The 24034-nt window shown below is 35.8% G+C and overlaps 1 pseudogene; it reads left to right on the top strand.

The window, feature by feature from the left end:
• Nucleotides 1–18281: 18281 nt before the first annotated feature.
• Nucleotides 18282–18797, top strand: LOC118001416 (annotated as a pseudogene).
• The last annotated feature ends 5237 nt before the right edge of the window (nucleotides 18798–24034 follow it).

Below are 24034 nucleotides of genomic sequence, written 5' to 3'. Positions count from 1 at the left end.
ATTTGTTGCCCCTAGTGCCTCCCTCCCCTGCCTTAAAGTGTTTCTATATTTCCAGACATGGCATTTGATTATTCTTCTTTCCATCTTATTCAGACTCTCAGCTTTCTTTTTCTTTTTCCCTTAGTAAAAGTCTTACTTCTATGGTTTTAATTTTTACCATGATTTGAGTATTGCATGTTAGATTCCCTGGACAGCTGATTTTGAGATTGAGATGTGTATCCTTTTAGTCATTTATTTGGGAAGGTCTTGAGATCAATACTTGCAAGCAGAAAGAAAGTTTGGACAGGGTGAGAAGTTGGGCTATGGTATAGACTGGACAAAGCCTTCAGCATTTTATAGAGCTCTGAAGAGAGGACTGCTGTTTAGAATTGTGTCCACCATCCCTAACCCACCCTCCCAAACAAACAAACCTAGCAGCTGAATTCATTAATGGATTTGAAACGCCTCAGAGAAGATTTGACCTTGGGTGTGGCAGTTTTCCTCTGTGAAAGGAATCTGTGAAGGGGGGGTCCCTTTCTGCACTCTCAAAACTGTCAATATTCTTAGCAGCTGGAAGAATAAATGTTTCATTCCTGAACTGGAAGGGATTTGGGAGCACGCTGCTGTGTCCACTCAAGTAAAAGACCTCATATCTACTTACTGAAAACTTACCTCTCCTCTGACTGTCCAGTTTGACATTTTCTACACATTACATACTGTCTATGTTTGGATTTGCCACAGTTATCTTTGACATGATGCAAATTTAATGCTCAAACCCATGCCATCTTCTACTCTTAAATCTGATAATTACTATTAAGTCACTTTCACTCCTTGAATCTTTTGAATGAGTCAACTAAAATTTGCCCTCCTTTTTGAGTTCATGTTTCTAACTGACAACCCAGTTTTATAACATTTTGAGGGGGAAGTTGGGTGGAGTGAGAAGTTAGGTTTTTTTAAATTATAAAAGTAATAAAAACTTGCCAAAAAAAGGAACTTGAAAAATAAGGAAAACGATATTGAAGCCAGAATGATTTATTCTGCTGCCATTTAGAGAAAATATTGTTCAAATTTTGTGGCATTTACTTTGAGTCTTTTCTCCAAGCAGTATTTATTTGATATCCTACCAATTAAATTATTCAAACTTTTAAAAAATATTACAATGTAAATAACTTCTATGTGAACAAAGACTGCTATCTTTCTGCTGCCTCCTTCCCTCCAAAACACATACTATATTCATTTCCTCTTCTTTCTGATTTTTTTTTTTAAAGCTAGTGATATAGGCTCTCCCAGACTATCCTGTGGTTCAGTATGCCTTATTAACCCTGTAAGGGGGTGTTCTATTTATGTTATATGGAATTTCCAGGAAACCTCTTAAAAATGGATGGAGAAATCACTTCTTCCTTTCACTTCCTGCTCATTGGAATACGGAAGTAGTAGCAGGTTCTCTAGGCAGACATCTTAGCCCTGAAATGGCACACTAAAAATAATGGAGGAAAAGGAAGGACCGAGATACCTGATAGGGATTATGGGGCCACAATACGAGGTCTAAATTACCTATTTTGCACTTCTATATGTGAAAAAAACATTTTTTAAAGTTTATTTGAGAGAGAGAGAGAAAGAGAGAGATAGCATGAGCAAGGGAAGGGGCAGAGGGAGCAGCCAACTCCCCACTGAGCAGGGAGCCTGATGCGAGGCTCCATCCCAGGACCCTGGGATCATGACCTGAGCCGAAGGCAGACACTTAACTGACTAAGCCATCCAGGCGCCCCTTGCAGTTTCTATTTTGAAAGTTATCTGATCCATTATCTGTGCATACCTCTTGGTTGCTACTTTGGGGTTTTTAACATTTTGAGTGAAGTTTAATATGTTTTTTTTTTCCAAATAGTTGGTCTTGTTTATTATTTTTATTTTAAATTATTTTATATAGTTAAAAAAATAGAGATATCAAACATGTGAATCATTTTGTCATTTTTCCCTTTGGATTAGAAAACTTTCCTCCAAAAAGAGATTTATAAATATTTACATGAGTCTACTCTCAATTTTTAGTCCTGGTTTTAAAATATTTAACCCTTTAAATTTTCTGGAATTTCTTTTGGTCTAACACATAAAGAAAGCATCTAAATTGCACCCAAATAATTTTTAACTGCTTCAGCACCATTAATTTTAAATTCTCACCAGCCTCACACATCTGTAGTGTTTTAATTATAGATAAAGTTTTATGTACACAAGTGAAGAGAGATGACTTGCTGGTGATACATCTTGTCAGAGAGAATAACCAATGGAGTAGAAGAAGCATTTCTGATACCCACTTCCTCCTCCCTACCCCATGCCTCTCCCAGGAGATATGTTTCTTAAGTATGGGGCCCATTAGAGAAAGTAAGTTTCACTGTTGGAACATGAATGTTTAATAAATTGACCCTATTTGTTTCCAGGGTTAAAAAGTAAAGCCTTATCCTAGAATGTGGAACACCACATAGTCATGGTCTCCTGTACATACAGGAGACCAAAGTAAATTCTGACATATGTATAGACTTGGGGAATATTATGGGCTGCATTGGGGGCTATTGGGAGGCTAATTTTTTTTTTAAATTTTATTATGTTATGTTAATCACCATACATTACATCATTAGTTTTTGATGTAACATTCCATGATTCATTGTTTGCGTATAACACCCAGTGCTCCATTCAATACGTGCCCTCTTTAATACCCATCAACAGGCTAGCCCATCCCCCAACCCCCTCCCCTCTAGAACCTTCAGTTTGTTTCTCAGAGTCCATAGTCTCTCATGGTTCATCTTTGGGAGGCTATTTTTTAATTATTTCTATTTAATCTTTTAAAATTGGTCTTTTAATTATTATTAGTTTTTATCCACCGACCTTCAATTGATCTTTCAAATTGATCAATAAATTGATTTTTTTAGAATTCTTTGGTTGGGCCACCAGTTGATGAAACTAATTAATCTTAACTAACGTCAAGAACTGAAAGAATGTTTGGTGGATGTTTGAAATAAAATAGTAAGCTTTAGACAGCTAAGTATGAGAGATTCCTTATAGCTTATAGTTGCCTCATTATGAACCCAAACTGCTGATAGAAAGCTTCTTTATGTTATATATCACTTAGAATTAAACTTTTACTAAATAAGTGCTAGAAAAATGAAAGTATGTTATATTGAAATTTATTTAGGTTATTTCTTTATGAAATATTACATGTAAAATGAATATTACTAAACTAGTGTAATCTGGTTCCATACATTCAGGAAACATCAGTTTTTCATTCCTTTCCTTAGCAAAAAGCAGCTAGAAGTGCCAGGTGTAATCCAACATAACTGACCTTTACCATTAAAGGAGTTTAAACTTCATAAAATGAAACTATTAAATACATTAAGAAATAAGATATGACTTGAATCTCATTTAAGGGTAGACAAATGCTTCAAGTTACATATTTAAGCTAGTTCATCTATTTCTTATCAGGGACTGGGCTTGCCTATTCATTTCCTTTTGCAGCTACCAAAGAAGTCATAGCTAAACAATAAATTGTAGTTTAATGTCTCTTCATCACTATCTATCCTATCATTCTAAGCAAAGCACTATAAAAAATTGGAAATATTCCAGCGCGCATGAACATTGTGCAGTTTGTGTTTTTTCACATAAGACAAACATAATTGAGTAAAATACCTCAGCTAAAGGAACTATTATGCACACTCAGTAAACAGTTTGAAAAGAAAGGTGAAAAAATTCAACATTTAATTTTTGGCACCATTTTTACTTTGTTCCTAGGTCTATTCATATTCATTCACCTTTATTCACTCTTGATCTAAGCAAAACACAGAGCTTTTCATATAGAAGCTTTTACATACATAAATGCAATGGCATTTAACGTGCTAACTGTATCATTTTTTTTTTCCTGGAAGGAAATCTGTGCAAATATCAGTAGCATAAACCATTAAGTTAGCTTCTCTCTGAAATCTCAGCTACTCTAAGAATGTCAGCATGTACAATGGCACCAGAAAGACAAGTTGTTTGCTATCAAAGTATAACAGCAGCACCATCTAATTTCCTGTAACAAAGCAAGCCATTTACTCCCAATCAAATACCAAATCAAGTTACTATAAAATTTTCTGAGACATAAAAATCTAAAAGTTTGAACAAATTATTACATATCAACATAGAATTATAACTGTTCTACCTAATTCATGTTTATAAAATGATTCTTGGCATATATCTAATGATAAGAAAATATGGCTAGAAAAGAGAAGAATTCACTACTTGAAAAAAATCAGTGTCAATATGAAGACATCATGTATTGTGATCATTGCATATTTTAAATTGGTTTTCTGTATTTTTACCTTATTAATTTTCAAGCTTTTTCTCTTAATTTCTTTCATTTGACAAAACATTTTGAGAATCTAGATCTAAGGTAACACATTTGGAACAGAGATATAAAGCCATGGTGTATTCAATCTTGTTGCTGTGTATTGCATTACTCTGAACATAGTACGTTAACAGACATTTATTACTTCATTGTTTTGGGTCAAGAATCTGGGCACAGCTTATCTGAGTGCCTCTGCCTCAGGTCTCTCATATGGTTGCAGTCAAGCTGTGGGGCTGGGGTTGGGGTTTCTTCTGAAGGTCAGCTTCAAGGAGGATCCAACTCCAAGCTCACCACATGGTTGTTGCCAGGTCTTTGTCCCTGGCTTAGTGGGTCTTTCCGTGGGGCTATCTCATGGCAAGGCAGTTGGATTCCCCCAGGGTGAGTGACCCAAGACAGAGTGAGAGTGTGCCCAAGACAAAAGCCATAGTCTCTTATAACCTAATCTGTAAGTGACATCCCATTACTTCTGCCATATTCTGTTCATTAGAAACAGGTAAACAAATCCAGCCTACTGTAAGGGCAAGGGATTACACAAGTGCATGACGACTAAGAAGGAGGGGTCATTCAGAATCACTCATTTTAGAATCTGCCTTTCTTTAAGGAACTTACCCTATAGATATTTTCAACTTTGGATACCTTGGTACTTAACTTACTATGTTCATAGCATAATATTTATTTAATGAATCGATTAAAGAATGAGTAGATATCTTATACTGCAGTAATTTTTTATGGCAAGCATCACATATTTCTTGGGAGACTGAGTTCCTGCAATATCAGATGCAGATTTCCTTGTAATAGTTCCATTTCCAAGGTCTTCCTGAGCTTTCAAAAATCATACCATACTAGCTACATGGGAAAGAAAAGAGCAGAGTGCCGAACAGAGAGTGCTGTAAAACAGTTTGTCCTTTTCCATCTGTGTCTGAGTGTCCCACTCCATTCTAGTCTGGTTGGATAATTTAAAGAAATAGTAGTTTGTTTTCATTCTCCTGATTTTCCCATCTCCCACTGAAGGCAATAATCACTTCTGTTTTAATTTATTATCTTGGCATGTCAGGGAGAATGGAAATTGTAAATGGAAGGAAGTTGGGTCGGTGTGTTGTGGGGAGGACATGCTGGGAATAATGTCTAATGCTAATTTCTTATCTGTAGAAAAAGTTGTGGACTTGTAGTATCACATGTACTGACTAAACTAACAAAGAAATGTGATGATATTTCTTACATATCTGAGCTGTGGTTTCATGTTCATACCCACTTATGGAGCCTTCAGCTGGACCTTACTTAGCTTTCCAAGGATGGGACTGCAACCCAAACGAGAGAATTCTAGGCATTGATTCTATAACATTTTTCTTTTTTCTTTTTTTTTTTTAAGATTTTTTTTAATTTATTTATTTTGAGAGAGAGAGAATGAGAGAGAACACATGAGAGGGGATAGGGTCAGAGGGCAAAGCAGACTCCCTGCTGAGCAGGGAGCCCAATGCGGGACTCAATCCCAGGACTCCAGGATCATGATCCGAGCCGAAGGCAGTCGCCTAACCAACTGAGCCACCCAGGCGCCCTCTATAACATTTTTCTTAAGCTAACATTGATTCTATAACATTTTCCAAACTAGTTTGGAAAAAAGAGAAGTTTTGGCTCCAAGGATAATTTAAAAACATGAAGTTACCCTCTTCAGTTTTTTTTAAATAAAAAGTCCTTGTTTTTTTATAAAGGTTTATTTGTTTACTATATTAAGTAGTATTATAAGTGTGTGACTTGAGGACGATATTTTCTCTGAAAATATGTCAGTTTCCTTCCTGTGGGAATGAATAGAGTAAAATAGTTTTGAGCCTAACATGGGAATTAGAGTTAACAATAATGTGTTCTAAGATTTTTACTCAAATATCATACATATTTTCCCACATCATTACAGCAATTGTAATTTCTTATGGTTAGATGGTAATTCAACAATTTCAGGTGCTGGATTTACTTTATATCTCCCCTGCTGCTGGACATGTTATGTTGTAGAATTTACTTTGAAAGTATCGGGGCATCTGGGTGGCTCGGTCAGTTAAGTATCTGCCTTTGGCTCAGGTCATGATCCTGGGGTCATGGGATTGAGCCCCACAGGGAGCCCTGCATCCATGGGGCTTCTTGCTCAGCGGGAAGCCTGCTTCTCCCTTTCCCTCTTCCACTCCCCTTGCTTGTGCTTTCTCTCTGTCAAATAAATAAATAAACAAAATCTTTTTTAAAAAAAGAAAGTATCCATCAACATATGAGGAAGGGTAAGTGTGAGTCTGTTTGCTTGTGAAGGGTAAGTGTGAATCTGTTCTCAATTTTTTTAGAACAATTTGAATATAACATGTTTTGGTAGAAGGTTTTTTTTCCTTAAATAATTTTTCTGTGATTGTGTGGATTTAATTTACCTGATCCAGTACTAGTATAAATTAAGGAATGGAGACATTAAATCTCAAATAAAGTGAAAAGAAAATACTATAAGTTTCTTCTTGATATCAAATCTACCTTTAGATGAAATTTGTCAGTGGGAGGTTGGAAGAAGAATTATTACAGGAAATCTAGGTACGGGTCAAAGATATATTTCAACCTAGACCTCCACAAGATATTCCAGAAAAAGCTATCTAAACTTAGTTAAATATAAAACAAATACTTTCCAAGGAAGAAGTGGGTTAGCTTTTATAAAATTTGTTCTGCCTGAGGATCTCTACAATAAGTTCTGTTTTGAAAGTATCTATAAATGTACTCAAAGGAGTGATGACTATGAGGAATTTTGTTGACTTTTTCTCAATCATATAATAATGTCAAAGGCTAATTCAAAAATACTAGGGGAAACACCAGCTAATGAAAATCAATCCAATTAACGCTAATTATTAATACACAAGTTACAGTACAGTCAACCCTTGCTTACAAGGTAGCCCTCACAAAGCAGGCCTATATAGGTTTGCATTCCCAGCCCAGAGAAAATACAGGACATGTAGGAGGCATCAGATAAATATTTAGTGAAATCAGGGAGTAAAACTGACACCACAGGCGATCCAAATTTTTTAAATCACAACTGCTATTTATGAGCTCGTTCCAATTCCCTACAAATATAGGGTTCTGCATTTTAGAGGTTTTATCCCAATATAATTGTCTCCCATGTAGAATCGGTATCATTATCCCCATTGCCCTATGTGCAATAAAAAAATCACTGAAAGTTTGCTCTATGTAATGTAACTCTTTAGAAGTGTATTAGGAGGCTAGGGGTTGGAACATAAAATTATGCCATTATAATATATACATAAATCAAACATGGATAAATTCAGAGTAAATAATACTGAATAGGTGGCAGAACCAAATTACTTATTTAACCTTGCTCAAGAGCTTTCACTGTTTAGAAATTACTTCCCTTCTCTTAGATTTGATTAAACCAAATTAGAACTAAACTCTTTTAGAATTGTATATTTACTTTGCACCTGAAGAGTCGACATGCCTATAGATAGCTAAGCCTTGACAAAAGGTCAAGAACTAAGCTTTGAGGTGCCTGCTCCAGACATTAAATCCACTAACCTGATAATGTCAATAGGAAAGTGTGGTCCTTGTTGCTGTGTCTGAAATAAAAAATAAAATATGAATGCAAAAAAGCTATAAAAGAAAATTTCAACGCAAAGACATTTATAGTATCAGGATTTGAAACTCACTTTGTTTTGAAATATTTGTTTTTCAAAACATTAGTCAAACACACAAGTCCTAGCACTGAATTATTAATGTTATACTACAAAAAAGGATGCATAAAATGTCAATATTATTGGTGTGCACGGTGTAATGAAGATGTTTCCATGGGTCGATCATTTCTTTAAACATTTGTGGAAAAAGCTAAGAAAACACTATATTCTCTTCAATATAAAATAGTGGATACCCTGACTCTTTATATCATGTTTCACTGAATTATGTAAGTGGATGAACTCTCAGTTAATTTTGGGTGGCTTAGTGAAACAGGTTTTTCTCAGCAAACATTTAATTAAAGCATGATTACAACCATTGCAACACTATTACAAAGATACTAAGGGAGTCTTATAAATATGTTTCTTGAATTATTCCTTGAATCCTATAATAGGAATTCCTCTTAAAGATTTTTTGAAAAATTTTTATTGTTATGTTAATCACCATACATCACATCATTAGTTTTTGATGTAGTGTTCCAGGATTCATTGTTTGTGCATAACACCCAGTGCTCCATGCACTTGTTTTGGTAGTGCATCTTTAATACCCATCACCAGGCTAACCCATCCCCCCAACCCCCTCCCCTCTAGAACCCTCAGTTTGTTTCTCAGAGTCCATAGTCTCTCATGGTTCGTCTCCCCCTCTGATTCCCCCCCTTCATTTTTTTTTAAATTATGTAATGTTAATGACGATACATTACATCATTAGTTTTTGATGTAGTGTTCCATGATTCATTGTTTGCGTATAACACCCAGTGCTCCATGCAGAACGTCCTCTTAAAGATTTTTATCCCAGATGCCCAGATTACCTAATTTAAACTCCCCCTTAATGAGGCATCAATATGAGAAGGTAGTCTTCTTACATTGGGCTACATATTCTTTGTACCATGTTCACTGGTCTCCATGTTAAAGACAGGAAAAACAATGGAAAAGAGAGAGAGTTTCTTCTACATCATCTTTTAAAATCCCTTCTTCAAAGAAAATAGCATAGACTCAGAGTCAGGTGTGTATTGTTGTCTCTGAACTGGAAGAAATATATATATTTTTAAGTATATGTAAAATTTCCTTTTCCTAAATCTTCAAATCTCTCAAGACCATACCGAAGTCTAACCCTGGGGCTACAAAAATAGGCCTGTCATATATTTGGCAGTATTTGCCTAAAGCCTATAAACCTTAAAATCTGCCTACAGTTGCCTTTATGTGCATTCACCTTGCAAACATTCAGCAGTTCCCTATTGATAAAATATTAGATAGAGGGTAAGGAAGATTAACTTCATAATAATGACCTAGAGACTAACAGATTCAGGGAGAGGTGCTTTTTTTCCCCCATTTTTTTCATACACAAATATACACACATATTCTGTTTGCTAGAGAAAAAATAGTCTTAAGTAATTATCAGGGTTTTTCTTACCTTCATTGCATTTCTCAAATCTCAGAAACTGCAGGCTGATGAGGATGTCACTAAGCATGGATAGAGATGTTGAAAGGTCAGCGTGGACATTTGTTGAAAACTTGTTGCTACTCTGAAGCATAATTTCTAAATTCCGCTTTTCAATAAAGGATTATTCTGAATGTGCCTTAAAGATGAGCTAAACCTTCATCTTCAACCATTTATTACATGTACGAACGGGAAGGGAAATAATTTCAAAGAAGCTCAAATGGGAGGAGTAGGAAAAAGCTTCAGTGACTTTGCCATATGTGTAGCTTCAACTTAGATTCTCTTCTAGCCAGTCTTCATGTGAGTGAACTTCAGTGAAGGAAAATAAAACAATAAAAATTGTTTATGCTTAACGAAGGCAGTGAAACTCCAAAATGATCATTGGTTCCGCTAGGTGCCACTGAGTGATAATTCAGCTTCACATGCTAGATCCAGCATCATTTTGTTCAAGTCCTCGCTTGGCCACTTATCCGCTCTGTGCCCTTGGTGACCTATTTTATTACTGTGTCTTGATTCCCCATAGGAATACTTAGAGTAGATTTCTTATGTTTCAGGCTACTTTGATCTCAGTGAAGTCACTTGATTCACAAGATCATGCTAAAGTGTAGATAGTATCAAAAAATATATAAAAAAAATAAAGTGTAGACAGTAACATTATGCCAACTTTGCAGACCAGGGAACTCAAACTCTGAGGTTGCAGATATGTTGTGGGGGCCACTTACCTGTTCAGGGGACTAGTCCGGATTCCAACCCAAGCACCGAAGTCGGGACCAAGCATATAATCTTAACCTCTTCATTAACTGCTTCTCAAGCTCTTAGCCTGGATCTCACATAAAATGAATGCCTCTTAATGTAGACAACCGTTTTTTCTTTCTTTTTTTTTTTTGTATTTTATTCAATTATACAAGAAATACATTAGAAACATCATGGGCCCTCCTATATTTTGTTATAAGTTGAAGCAGTTTTACACAATAACAGAATGAAAAAGTACAATAAAAAATCTAAATATCAACAGAAAGTTACAGTTTTATCACTGAGTGTATCCACTGTCTAAAATAAGTAACAGAGTGGTGATAATAAAATCATGGTTGGGAGCCACTATGCCATGACTTTTAAGGAATATTCATGTATAAATCCTGAGACTTGAAAGAGGAAACACTGTCTGGTGGAAAGAAGATGGGCTCTGGTATCAAACTGATTTAGGCTCCAATCTTAATCTACTAGTTGTGGGCCCGGGAAAATTACATAACCTCCATGAGACTGGGTTTCTTCACCTCTAAAACTGAATTAATATTTAACTTTTAAGTAAAATTGATTGAATTAAATGAACTAATACCTAGTATAGAGTGTAAAGAGCATAGAATTGATCCTAAATATGTCTTCACATCACAAAAATGAACGCACTTAGAATGCCATACACTTCAATAAACACAGAATGCATCTCATGATCTGTGTTACCATACTTAATTTGTAATAGACAAATGAAAAGCAAAAAAAGAAGAAATTGTCACGTGGAAGCCCTGCATTTCTTTCTTTTCTTAAATCCTTTCTAGAGCTTCTCTTGTTTTCTTTCCCCTTCCATCACTTTCCATCTTGCCAACTCTCTCATCTTCTGTGTAATTACAGTTAGAACACTGCAGAGACTGGACTAGGTAGCTGGGGAGTTGATCTGATTGCAGCTCACACTGGCTGACCCAGCACTTCCTTCACTGATGCCCCACATGGCAACGAAGGGCCTGGCGCAAGCCCAGAGCTTCCTGACTGGCTTCCGGGAAGACAGAGATTTTAAATAATACCCCGTTAGAAAGACAGTTTAATGGAAAAAACAATTCTAGTTAGTCTGCCTTCAGTTCTGCTGCACCAGAGACAGCGTCTTTCTTTCTTTCCTTTTTTGCCTACTGGTCTTTGACCAAATAAGAATTTTCAGGTGTTAAACACCAGAGGGAGCTATACAATGTCATGGATATATTTCAATCAAGGATGCTGATGGTGAAAATGAAATCAATTAAATGTTTTATCTATAGTATTCAGAATCCAAAATAAAGGTGATGAGGGAAACAATGGCAAGAGAAATGTAGCTTAAATTAAATCTCCTTACAGCTTGCAGCCCGCTGATAGATACTTGAAAATGCAGTGTGACCTTCCTCAAGGAACTCGTGGCCTCCTTAGTGCCTTTATGTTTTATGAAAGGCTAAAAGTAACCTTATCTTTTTTTTTTTTAGATTTTATTTATTTATTTGTGAGAGAGAGAATGAGAGACAGAGAGCATGAGAGGGAGGAGGGTCAGAGGGAGAAGCAGACTCCCTGCTGAGCAGGGAGCCCGATGCAGGACTTGATCCCGGGACTCCAGGATCATGACCTGAGCCGAAGCAAGTCGCTCAACCAACTGAGCCACCCAGGCGCCCTAAAAGTAACCTTATCTTTTATCTTAACAGCAGCTAACCTCTCAAGGTCCTGAAAGCCTTGCTTCCAAATTCCTTAAGAGACTTGCACTATCGCTAACCCCTACTAATTAAAAAGTATATAATCAGTTACTCCTCACAATCCCAGTGAAGCTCCTTCTGCCCACAGGTCCTGTCCCCGTCCTATAATAAAATCACCTTTTTGTACCAAAAAAAGTCTCAAGAGTTCTTTCTTAGCCTTTTGCTCAGGAACACAAAAACTTCCAAATTTCATCAAAGGCACTGCTAGTTTGTATCAAATACTAAATGCACAAAAAATTGGACTATTATCATGATTTTTTTATTGCTCCATGTTTACCATTCACCCAAAAGTAAAAGTCCCCCAAAGTACTATTCCATGGTTGCAAAACTGAAATATTTCTGGAAAGAAGCAGGGTACAAGAAAATACTACATCCAATTCAGATATTCAGTGAAAACAACATTCACCTGTAAAAGAGCAAGCTCTAATGAAAAGGATGCTAGGATGACTGTTGGTGGTTAGTCAGACATTTGTGTACTTCCTGCTGGAGCAAAGTACATTTGTGGGGAGCTACAAAAGAAAAAAAAGAATGTTGTTTGTTATCATTATTTATAGCAGCTATGAAAAAGGGGAGAGTTAGCAGACAGAAAGACACTTACAGATACATTCCACATTTTTTTTAAAGATTTTATTTATTTACTTGAGAGAGAGAGAATGAGAGACAGATAGCAAGAGAGGGAAGAGGGTCAGAGGGAGAAGCAGACCCCCCGCTGAGCAGGGAGCCCGATGCGGGACTCGATCCTGGGACTCGAGGATCATGACCCGAGCCGAAGGCAGTCGCCTAACCAACTGAGCCACCCAGGCGCCCTACATTCCACATTTTTATGTGGGAGGAAAAGAGATACATCACTCTCCCTGCCCCCATCCTTACCTTACACTCTATCATCCAACCTTTCCCCTTTCTCCCACCATGCTGAGAAACACTTCAGGGATGGTGTATAGATAGGTCTGGTGCTTTTTCTTTCCTCCCAACACATAGCACCAAAAAGGGTGTGAGCAGGCAGCCGCATCCTGTTAAGTTGCTTTTCTGTCACTCATAGAATGGTCCTCAACTCTCTGAGTTGAGGCTTAGACCTGATACTTGTAAAACCTGTACAAGACAGCCCATCTGTCAGTCACCCCATGGGCTCCTGCCGCAATGCATCCATTCAGTTCCCTTCAGCCAGCAATAGGAAATGGGTAGTAGGCTGGATCTTCCTATCTACTTTGCTATCATCATTATGAAGAACCTGGAGTAATTCCACACATGAACATAAATCTTTATTTTCTCAAAAGAGATACCATGTTTTTAGCCAAAAATAGACTTGCAAGACATCCTTACAAAAGAACTCTGTTGAAATTACTTTATTATAATTATGGGAAAATCTAACATAGCTCATGCCAGGTACACATTATCTCATGAAAAGAAAAGATATAATTTAAACATTATTTTGGGAATGTTAAAACAACAAAGGAGAAAAAATATTGGTAATAATACCATTTGGAATGGGTGGGTATTGTTTAATCTCAATATCTTTTGTTAGGCTAAAGTATGTTTAATTACTTATTAAAATGACACGTATACTGATTATATAAGTCTCTAGGTACATGTGCATCACAAAATTATATCTTATAAAGCTTTTCAAGCAGAAGATCATCCTTCAGTTTAATTCATGAATAATTAGCTGGGACTCAAGAGAAAAAAAAAATAAAAGGCCTTTCACATTCCTAAAAAAATCCCCCAAAAACCCAACAGTTTCTTTTTCTTAAAATAAATAGAGCAGCATATAAGTTTTGTTTACTCTTACAAGTTAAGTGAGACCTGAAGTGCATGCACAAATGAGTGGACTTTTTAAGTTATATAAATCAGTTTGAATACATTGCTCAAGTGTTATATATTGTTATTACAAATTTCATTGCACTCGTTTCCTCCACAGCTTTCAGGAAAATTGACAAAAATTGTATATAAGTGTAAAATGTGGTATTTTTATATATTTATACACTGTGAAATGATTACCACAATCAAGCTATTAACATAATCATCACCTCACATAGTTGCCATTTTTTTGTGTATGGTTATAACACTTAAGATTTGCTCTCCCCATACATTTCAATTATACAATAGTGTATTATTAGCTATAGTCACTGTGCTGTACATTAGATCTCTATTCATCTCGCATAATTGATACCTTGTGCCTTTTGACCAATGCCTTTCCATCCATCCCACTCCCTAGCCCCTAGTAACCACCATTCTACCCTCTGCTTTATGTGTTTGAATTTTTGAGATTCCACATATAAGTGAGATCATGCAGTTTTTGAATTTCTGTGCCATGCTTATTTCACTTAGAATAATATCCTAACCATACTGTTACTAGTGGTAGGCTTTCCTTTTTTTTTCACCTAACATCTTTATTTATTTTTTTTTTAGATTTTATTTAAATTCAAATTGGTTAACATATAGTGTATTATTAATTTCAGGGGTAGAATTTAGTGATTCATCACTTGCATATAACACCCAGTGCTCATCACAAGTGCTCTTCTTAATGCCCATCACCCATTTACCCCATCCCTTCATCCACCTCCCCTCCAGCAACTCTCAGTTTGTTCCCTAGAGTATGTTTTGCCTCTTTCTCTGTTTCTATCTTTTTTTATTTTTCCTTCTCTTCTCCTACGTTCATCTGAGGATTTCCTTCTTGTTAAAAGCTGAATAATATTCATTGTATATTTACACCACATTTTCTCTATCCATTCATCCAACAATGGACAAGTATATTGTTTCCATACCTTGGCTATTGTGAATCATATTGCAATAAACATGGGAGTACGTATCTGTTTTGGAAGAATGTACAGGTGAAGTCATCTGGTCTGGGGATTTTCTTGATTGGGAGGATTTTGATTGCTGATTCAATCTCATTATTCATGTTTGGTCTGTTCAGATTTTCTATTCCTTCTTAATTCAGTCTTGGAAGGTTGTATGTTTCTAGGAACTTATCCATTTCTTCTAGTTTTGCCAATTTGTTTGCATACAATTGTTGATAGTAGTCTCTCATGATCCTTTGTATTTCTGTGGTACCAGCTGTGTTGTCTCTTTTTTCATTTTTATTCTATTTATTGGAATTCTCTCTTTTTCTCTTATCTTTTTGCAGAGTATCAGTTATGAAAATATATAAATGACAAAAGGAAATGTGAGAATTATGAAATTTCTTAGCTTTATTATAGACTTCTATACTTTTATGTGTAGGAACAGAGACGATAGATCTAAAATGGACATGACCCTGACCATACTGTAGAACAGATTTTCAAGATGGTCAGACAGGGGCTATGGTGCTTTAATTAGCTAATTTATGGAAAGAAGATACATTTGTGTCATTACAAAGAGTATCATTTGGACAGAGTGTTCAGTGTACTGAACATTTTCACCTATGATATGTCATTTGATTCTCACAATAAGCTTAAGAATTCAGTGTTGTTGTTGACATTTCACAAATGAAGAAACTTAGGTGCAGAGAATTTTTGCAAATTAACAACCACCATATATCTAGTAAGTTTCAAAGTTAGTATTTAAACCTGAATTTCACCTCTTCATTCCCTAGAACTCAAAAAGTTAGCAATATATATATTCTGGCCACTGCGGCTGCACATCATTGATTACCAAAGTTAATGTTCTTTTCTGAATAAGTATAAAAAAGTAGTTTTTTCTTTCTCCCATCCCTACCATTGCATTTTAATTTTTTCAGAAGATGTGGACTGGATAAAGAGAAGATGAGAGACTTCTTAAATAGGCAAGGGCATTTCTTCAGTTATAATTTTTCAAGTTACTGACTTCCATGGAATTTCATATCTCAGTGTCTTTCACTAACCTTAAGGAAAATTGTAACCTTAATATGTACATTTCTGTCATAGCCAAAATTAGTAAACTGATTAAGTCTAAACAACACTAAAAATATCAAGGAATGAGAAGAGAATTCAAGTTTCAAAAACCTAACCTGATACTCTATAAAATTTTACTTCCAGAGTTTATAAAAACAGGCTGTTTAAAAAAAAAAATACATGAATGCTTTTATGGAAGATTTTGTCTTGTTTTTTTCTGGTATCCATTTATTCCCCAAAGTAATCTCTTTGTATGCTTCTCTTCTTCACAAATATGTGACAATCTTTCTACTCAAAGAGTAGAAAAAAATATTATATGCTCTTATTCAAAATAAATATAAAAAATAAAAAATGAAGTATGATTACAAATCATAAAAATAAGGATTGTTTATATTATTCCAACTGAGCAGAATGAACCATTTATTAAATGTCTGTTTTATTTATTATTTCTTTATTCCAAAGGGAAGATGTCAACATAAGTCATCACCAACCATAAATTGTTTCTAACAAAACACACCTATTTTTTTTTAAAACTATGGATAACAGAATTGACTCAAGGCAGGTCGGGAAAAAATTACCTCTTCCTAATATGTACACAAACATTTTTTTTTTTTTATGGAAAGAGGAAATTCCACAAGTTTGGATCTAAATACTGTCTTCCAAATTGATCTCAACAATTAAAGCTATGTTTTACCACTTAACATGCAAGATAGCACAAATAATTATTGTGGCTATCTGCGTACCTCTAAAGAGAAATAAAGGATTTAGCAAATTCATATAGACTATTATCTAAGTATCTCAATTTCTAAAAATCTACTCTTGTGTAACATCAAAAAGATGTCAGATAGGCGTTTTCAGCCCTCACACACCTCCTTCCCCAAAGAAACACTAATTTTTGCAACTACTCATAGATGAGAAAGAGTATCTTTGTGGGAGCCCAGCACATATTTGGAGCAAAAAATCCAAGAGCAGACATATTGAAGAGGGTAGGACAAACAGTTTACCAGTGTCATCCCTTCCCTAAGGTGGTACATTTTAGTACCAAGAGAGGTGCTCTTGACTGGTGATTTCTCTCAAAGGAGAAAATGAACATGTAGTGAACACCCAGTTTTCTCATCCATGTGGAATGCTGCCCAAAAGGCCCAATTCTTTTTTGCCCCACCCTGAACAGCATGGCTAGTTGGGGAAGCTTAGAGCAGGGAAAAGCGGTGGAGACACACAGCAATCAGGGTGCAGGGAACTGAACAAAAGTTCCCAGTTTCACTAACTGCCTCATGGATTCCATCAAGAGGCCCAGTCATGAAACTTGTAACACACACAACCTACAGACTCCTAGCCCTCATATGCCACCATCCTTCCATATACCCCTACCCTCCAATAGTGAGTCTCATAGCTAGTACCCAGTCCACCCCACAGAAGATGTGATCAAGCGTCTATAGATACTGCACAGTCCTGCACAGCCAATGGATCAGAGAATAAACCAAAAGGGAAATCAGAAAGTATCATGAGGCAAACAAGAATGGGAAATACAATATATCATATCTCTTTTTTTTAAAGATTTTTATTTATTTATTTGAAAGGGAGAGAGAGAGAGAGAGAGAGAGAGAGCAGGAGCAGGGGGGAGGGAGAAACAGACTCTCTGCTGAGCAGGGAGCCCAATGGGGTGCTTGATCCCAAGATCCTGGGATTATGACCTGAGCCAAAGGCAGCTGCTTAACCGACTGAGCCTCCAGATGCCCCCAACATATCAAATCTTATAGGATATAGCAAAAGCAGTTCTAAGAAGGAAGTTTATAGTGAAAAATGCCCATGTTAAGAAAAAAGAAAGATCTGAAATATATAACCCAACTTTACACCTTAAGGAACTAGAAAAAGAAAAACAAATTAAAAACAAAGTTAGCAGGAGGAAAGAAAGAAGTATTAAAGGAGAAATAAATGAAATATTTAAAAAAAATAGAAATAATCAATGAAGCTTAGAATTTTTTTTTGAAAAGATAAATAAAATTGACAAACCTTTAGCTGAACTAACCCAGAGAAAAGGAGAGAAGATTCCAATAAATGAACTCAGAAATGAATGAGGAAATACCACAACTGGTACCACAGAAATACAAAGGATCATGAGAGACTACTATCAACAATTGGATGCCAACAAATTGGATAACCCAAAAGAAATGGGTAAGTTCATAGAAACATACATACAACCTTCCAAGACTGAATTATGAAGAAATACAAAATCTAAACAGACCAAACATGAGTAATGAGATTGAATCAGTAATCATAATCTTCCCAACCAAAGCCATCTCAATATCAGATGACTTCATGGATGACTTTTACCAAACATTTAAAGAAGAATTAGTGCCAATCTTTCTTAATGTCTTCAAAAAAAAAAAAAAGAAAAAAGAAAAGAAAAGTAGGGCTGCACAGGCTTCCCATCCCTCACACCAGCAGCTCACTCCGCATTTTACCATGACTTTCGCCCGAGACCCCTTCCAGCACCCTACCGTGGATAACGATGATACCTTCCTGGGATAACTCCGGGCTTCCAAGAAACTGCCATATAAGAACCCAGCTCACCTTGCTCAGCAACAGGAACCCTGGAGTCAGCTCAGCTCAACTCCCACAATCACTTCCATGAGGCGGGATGTTTATTTTTTTGATCCTGAGATACCAAAGGATGACCTGGATTTCCACTTAGCATCCTTGTACAACCACCACACAGGGACATTAAAGAACAAAAGTGAGATACTCTTACACCAGGAGAACACCCAGGATACCCATGGAATCATCAATACCCAATTCCCTGGAGAACTTTTATCCCCTCCTCTGCCACCTCCCATCACTTCCCGAGCTAACATCAGACACTGGATCAACCCTAAGAAGGAGTCTATCCACAGCATCTAAGGATCCATAGTGTCCCCTCATACTGCAGCCACCAATGGAGGCTACTCCCGAAAGAATGATGGTGGCTTCTTCTCTACCTAATGTTGACAGGTCCCTGAACTAAATTAATCATAGTGGAACATCCTGCTGCCCACCTCCATTAAATAGAATTGTGCTGGGGAAAAAAAAAGTAGAGAATACTTCCAAACTTGTTTTATGAAACATTACCCTCATACCAAAGCCAGATAGGACACTACAAGTAAAGAAAATTATAGGCCAATATCCCTGATGTTCATCCCTGATGAACATAGATTTAAAAACCCTCAACAGAATACTAGCAAATTGAATTCAGCAATACATGCACCAGGATGTGGATCCTGCACCAGTGTCATGGGGAATTTATTCCTGTGATACAAGAATGACTTGACACACACAAATAAATGTGATGTACCACATTAACAGAATGAAATATAAGAAATCGTATGGTTATCTTACTAGATGCAGAAAAAATATTTAACAACATTTTAAAATGTCCATATTACCCAAAGTGATCTACAGATTGAATGTAATACCTATCAAAATTATAGTGGCATTTTTAAAGTAATAAAAAAAAACTATTTTAAAATTCATATGAAACACAAAAGACCCCAAATAGGCAATGCAGTTTTGAGTGGGAAGATCAAAGCTAGAGGTATCATTTTGATTGATTTTAAACTTGATTTTAAGCTATCAAAGCTGTAGTGATCAAAACAGTATGCTACTGGTATAAAAACAGACACAAAGACCGACCAGTGGAGCCAAACAAAGAGCTTAGAAATAAATCTACACATAAATGGTCAATTAACCTCTGACAAGCGCACTAAGAAAACACGATGGGGAAAGGATAATCTCAATAAACGGTGTTGGGAAAACTGGATATCCATATACAAATGAATAAAAGTGGACTCATAGGACACCATACACAAAAATTAACTCAAAATGAAAGCCATTAAGCTCCTATAAGAAAATAAAGGGAAATATTTTGGACATGACACCTGAATACAGGTAACAAAAGCCAAAATAAGCAATAAGGACTACATGAAATTAAAAGGCTTCTGTACAGCAAAGGAAGTAATCAAAAAATAAAAACCAACCTACAGAATGGGAGAAAATATTTCCAAACCATACCTGATAAGCAGTTAATGTTTAAAACATATAATGATGGGGCTCTTGGGTGTCTCACTTGGTTAAGGGTCTGACTCTTGATTTCATCTCAGGTCATGATCTCAGGGTCCTGAGATGGAGCCCTGCATTGGGCTCTGCGTTCAGCGCAGAGTCTGCTTGTTGTTCTCCATTCCCTGCTTGCATTCTCTCTCTCTCAAATAAATAAATAAATAAATAAATAAATAAATAAATAAATCTTCAAAATGTATAATGAACTCCTGTAACTCAATAGCAAAACAAAACAAAAACCAAATAACTTAAAAATAGGCAAAGGACCTAGGTAGATATTTTTCCAAAGAAGACATACAAATGAACAACAGGTATATCGGGTAGTCAAAAAGGTCAAAACTTCCAGTTATAGGGTAAATAAGTTCTGGAGATGTAATGTATAGTACGATGACTAAAGCTCATACTATATAGAGTATATTTGAAAGTTACTAAGAGAGTCGATCTTAAAAGTTCTCATCACAAGAAGAAAAATTGTAACTATGTGAGGTGATGGACGTTAACTGAATTTTTGTGGTAATCATTTTGCAATATAAACATATATCACATTATTATGTTGTACACCTTACATTAATACAATGTTAATGTCAATTATATATCAGTAAAGCTGGAAAAATAACGTAAAATAAAAATGTAAGATTGAGACACAGAGAGGGGCCATGGGATTTTCCTCTGAGCCTCCTCTCATTCTGGAGATAGTAACACTATGATTTTCTTACCATTATATAACGTTTTCTAAATGAAAAAGGATATATCATGGTAAATGCAAAGATATTTGCCAATTCTAATTTGAAGGTCACTCTAATCTTATTCTTACTTTCTAAAATGGTATATTATGAAAATAAACACATATGGTTGGTAGCTGTAATTCTTCATCTGCTTGTTCTTATTAACCAACCAAGAACAAAAATAAACTATGAAGGGGGCACCTGGGTGGCTCAGTTGGTTAAGCGTCTGCCTTGGGCTCAGGTCATGATTTCAGGGTCCTGGAATCAAGCCCTGAGTTGGGCTCCCTGCTCAGTGGGGAGTCTGCTTCTCCCTCTCCCTCTGCCCCTCCCCCCAATTCATGTTCTCTCTCTCTCTCAAGTAAATATATAAAATCTTTTTTAAAAAATAAGCTATGAGGAACTTATGACAAATAAAATGTTCTTGGAAATTTTGGAATATCTCACTAGTGGAAGGATGGTTACATCTGCATACCTCATAACAGGTTTATATTTTTGTAAGTATTTAACTTGCTTTCATTATAGAATAAAACAATTTCTGGTAATTTCTAAAGAGATATTATTTCATCAGTGTACGTCTAAGAGAAATCTCAACTATATATATATATATATTATATATATATATAATATATATATATTAGTTTTTAAAAAAGGCAACTAAGATGTGGCTCTGCTCTAAATGAGTTTGCAATCCAGGATAGGGACCCAGGCAAATAAAAGAGAATCAAAAACAAAAACAAAAACAAAACACTACAATGAGATATCACCTCACACCTGTTAAGATGACTATTATAAAAAGAGATGAGATTACGGGGCGCCTGGGTGGCTCAGTCGTTAAGCGTCTGCCTTTGGCTCAGGTCATGATCCCAGGGTCCTAGGATCGAGCCCTGCATCGGGCTCCCTGCTCCGTGGGAAGCCTGCTTCTCTCTCTCCCACTCCCCCTGCTTGTGTTCCCTCTCTCGCTGTGTCTCTCTCTGTCAAACAAATAAATAAAATCTAAAAAAAAAAAAAAAAGATGAGCTTAGGAAAGGGAACCTTTGTTCACTGTTGATGGGAATGTAAATTGGTACAGTCATTGTAAAAAACACTATGGCGGTTCCTCAGAAGATTAGAAATAGAACTACTATAGGATCCAGCTATCCCCCTTCTAGGTAGCTATCCAAAAGAAATAAAATCAGTATCACAAAGAGGTATCTGCACTCCTATGTTCTTTGCAACATTTTTTCACAGTAGCTAAATTATGAAAATAATCTAAGTATCTACTGATAGATTAATGAATAAAGAAAATGTAGTATAGCATGGTATCTATTCAACCATAAAAAGAAGAAAATTCTGTCATTTGTGACAACATGGGTGAACCCGGATGACATCATGCAAAGTGAAATAAGCCAGACACAGAAAGAAAAATACTGCATGATCTCACATATATGTGGAATCTAAAACAGCTGCACTCATAGAACCAAAGAGTAGAATGGTAGTTGTCAGGGGCTGGGCAGTGGGGGGAAAGGGAATATATTGGTTAAAAGGTACAAACTTTCAGTTGTGAGATGAATAAATTCTGGGGATCTGAGTATATCATGATGATTTTAGTTAACAATATTGGGTTGTTTATCTGAATTTTGCTAATATCTTAAGTGTTCTCACCATAATAAAAAAAAAAGGTAAATATGTGAGATGATGGATGTGTTAAGTAACTTAATTGTGGTAATTATCTCACAATGTATACATATATTAAACTATCATGTTGTACTGTTTAAAAATAAAAATAGACATTTGACAATGTTTATAGTGTTTGCTCCTCTGTTGCCAATTGCAGTTCTCTTCCACGTTTCCATTTTCACATCCTTCAGCAACCCAACATAAGACATTCAAATGAAACTCAACTTTGTTTTGTCATTTGAACATTAAATTATTTTACACTGAGGTCTCCTTGATCTAGCATTTAGTGGACAAAAAGAGAATTTTTTAAAGCATTTATAAAGTGGAAAATATATTCAATTAAAAAAAAACTAATGTAAGGCAAAAAGAATATGGGAACTCTACCTCTTTTAGGCTTCATTTCTACTGTATATATTCAGAAGTTTTAGATGATTTTGCTTTTTTACTTTCAGCCATTGAATCATTCAGGAAGAAAAGTGATTGTTATAAAGGAGCACAAGAAAGGATGGCTAGGCAAATAAAAAGGCTGAGAAAAAAACAGATAATGGAAGCAAAAGAGTTAAATCAGGTCAGTGGCTAACAGAAAGAAAAATGTGCAAAAATGTAGTCATGACAGGGTGATACAATTTGGAGGAAAAATGAAACAAAAATTTGTTCCTGTTTGAGAACAAATGAGGGCATGATTGAGAGCTTACAGAAAACACTTCCCAGACAGTCTTTCATTAGTTCATTCATTCATTCCTTTATCTCTTTACTCATAATTTATTCATGAATTTATTTAACTATCCCTTCTATTATGAAACAACTATACTTTAGAAAAGTATGCAAGTATAGGAAGAAAAATGTTTCACTGGAAAGTTACACACTGTCTGGAGCATATCCTTCCAGGTTATCTGCTTCCGTTTCTATGGGAGTGGTTTTGTAACTCTCTAAATCTAGATAGCCAGTAACAATGCAAAATAATCATAACATATAAACATCTAATTCTGTCCAGTGGAGATAAAATTGACTTCCTTCCCCAGCTATGGACATTCTTCTATAGACATTTCGATATTCTGGACTTATAATGTTCCTGTTGTTTGGATTCTCCTTTGGATTGGTTGTAATACATTACCAGTTTAGTCATTATTGAGTAAAATAAAAAAATGTTAACTAATGTTTCTTTTTCTGTGTATGACAGTCATGGTTTACCTATTTTCTAAAATTGTCTTTTAACAGCCCTTTTATTTTGTAAATATTTTGGCTTTTAAAGTTTACCTTTGGGAATAAAGGAGTCAGTGGTAGTGGTTATATGACCATAACATTTTGTGTGGGGATTTAGTATCTCAATTCTAACCTCAAGCCTCATTAAGACTAAGAGGATTTTTTTTTAAAGATTTTATTTATTTGAGAAAGAGAGAGGGTGAGCACCAGTGGGGGCAGATGGAGAGAGACAAGCAGACTCCCTGCTGAGCAGGGAGCCTGACAATTCCATCCCAGGACACTGAGATCACTACCTGAGCCGAAGTCAGTTGCTTAACCGAGTCACCCAGGCACCCTATGAGGATGGTTTTTTGAATTAAGCAGTTGACAGCGTCTTGGTTAAGTTTTGAAGTAATGGATTAGTATTCCTTTTATCAGGAAGGATATGAATATATGGGGACAAGTGGATTTCATGGTACAGAGATTTCATATTTTATTTCCTAAAACCAGAAAACGTCTTCCAACTAAAGAAGTCCCTGTGGTTCTCAATGTTCTCTCATTCTT

The sequence above is a fragment of the Mirounga leonina genome, unplaced genomic scaffold (genome assembly GCF_011800145.1).
Source record: "Mirounga leonina isolate KUSES-001 unplaced genomic scaffold, KU_Mleo_1.0 Mir_53, whole genome shotgun sequence".
Classification (NCBI taxonomy): domain Eukaryota; kingdom Metazoa; phylum Chordata; class Mammalia; order Carnivora; family Phocidae; genus Mirounga; species Mirounga leonina.
Note: the sequence above shows the minus strand (reverse complement) of the source record. Positions and strands in the feature narration are given on the sequence as shown.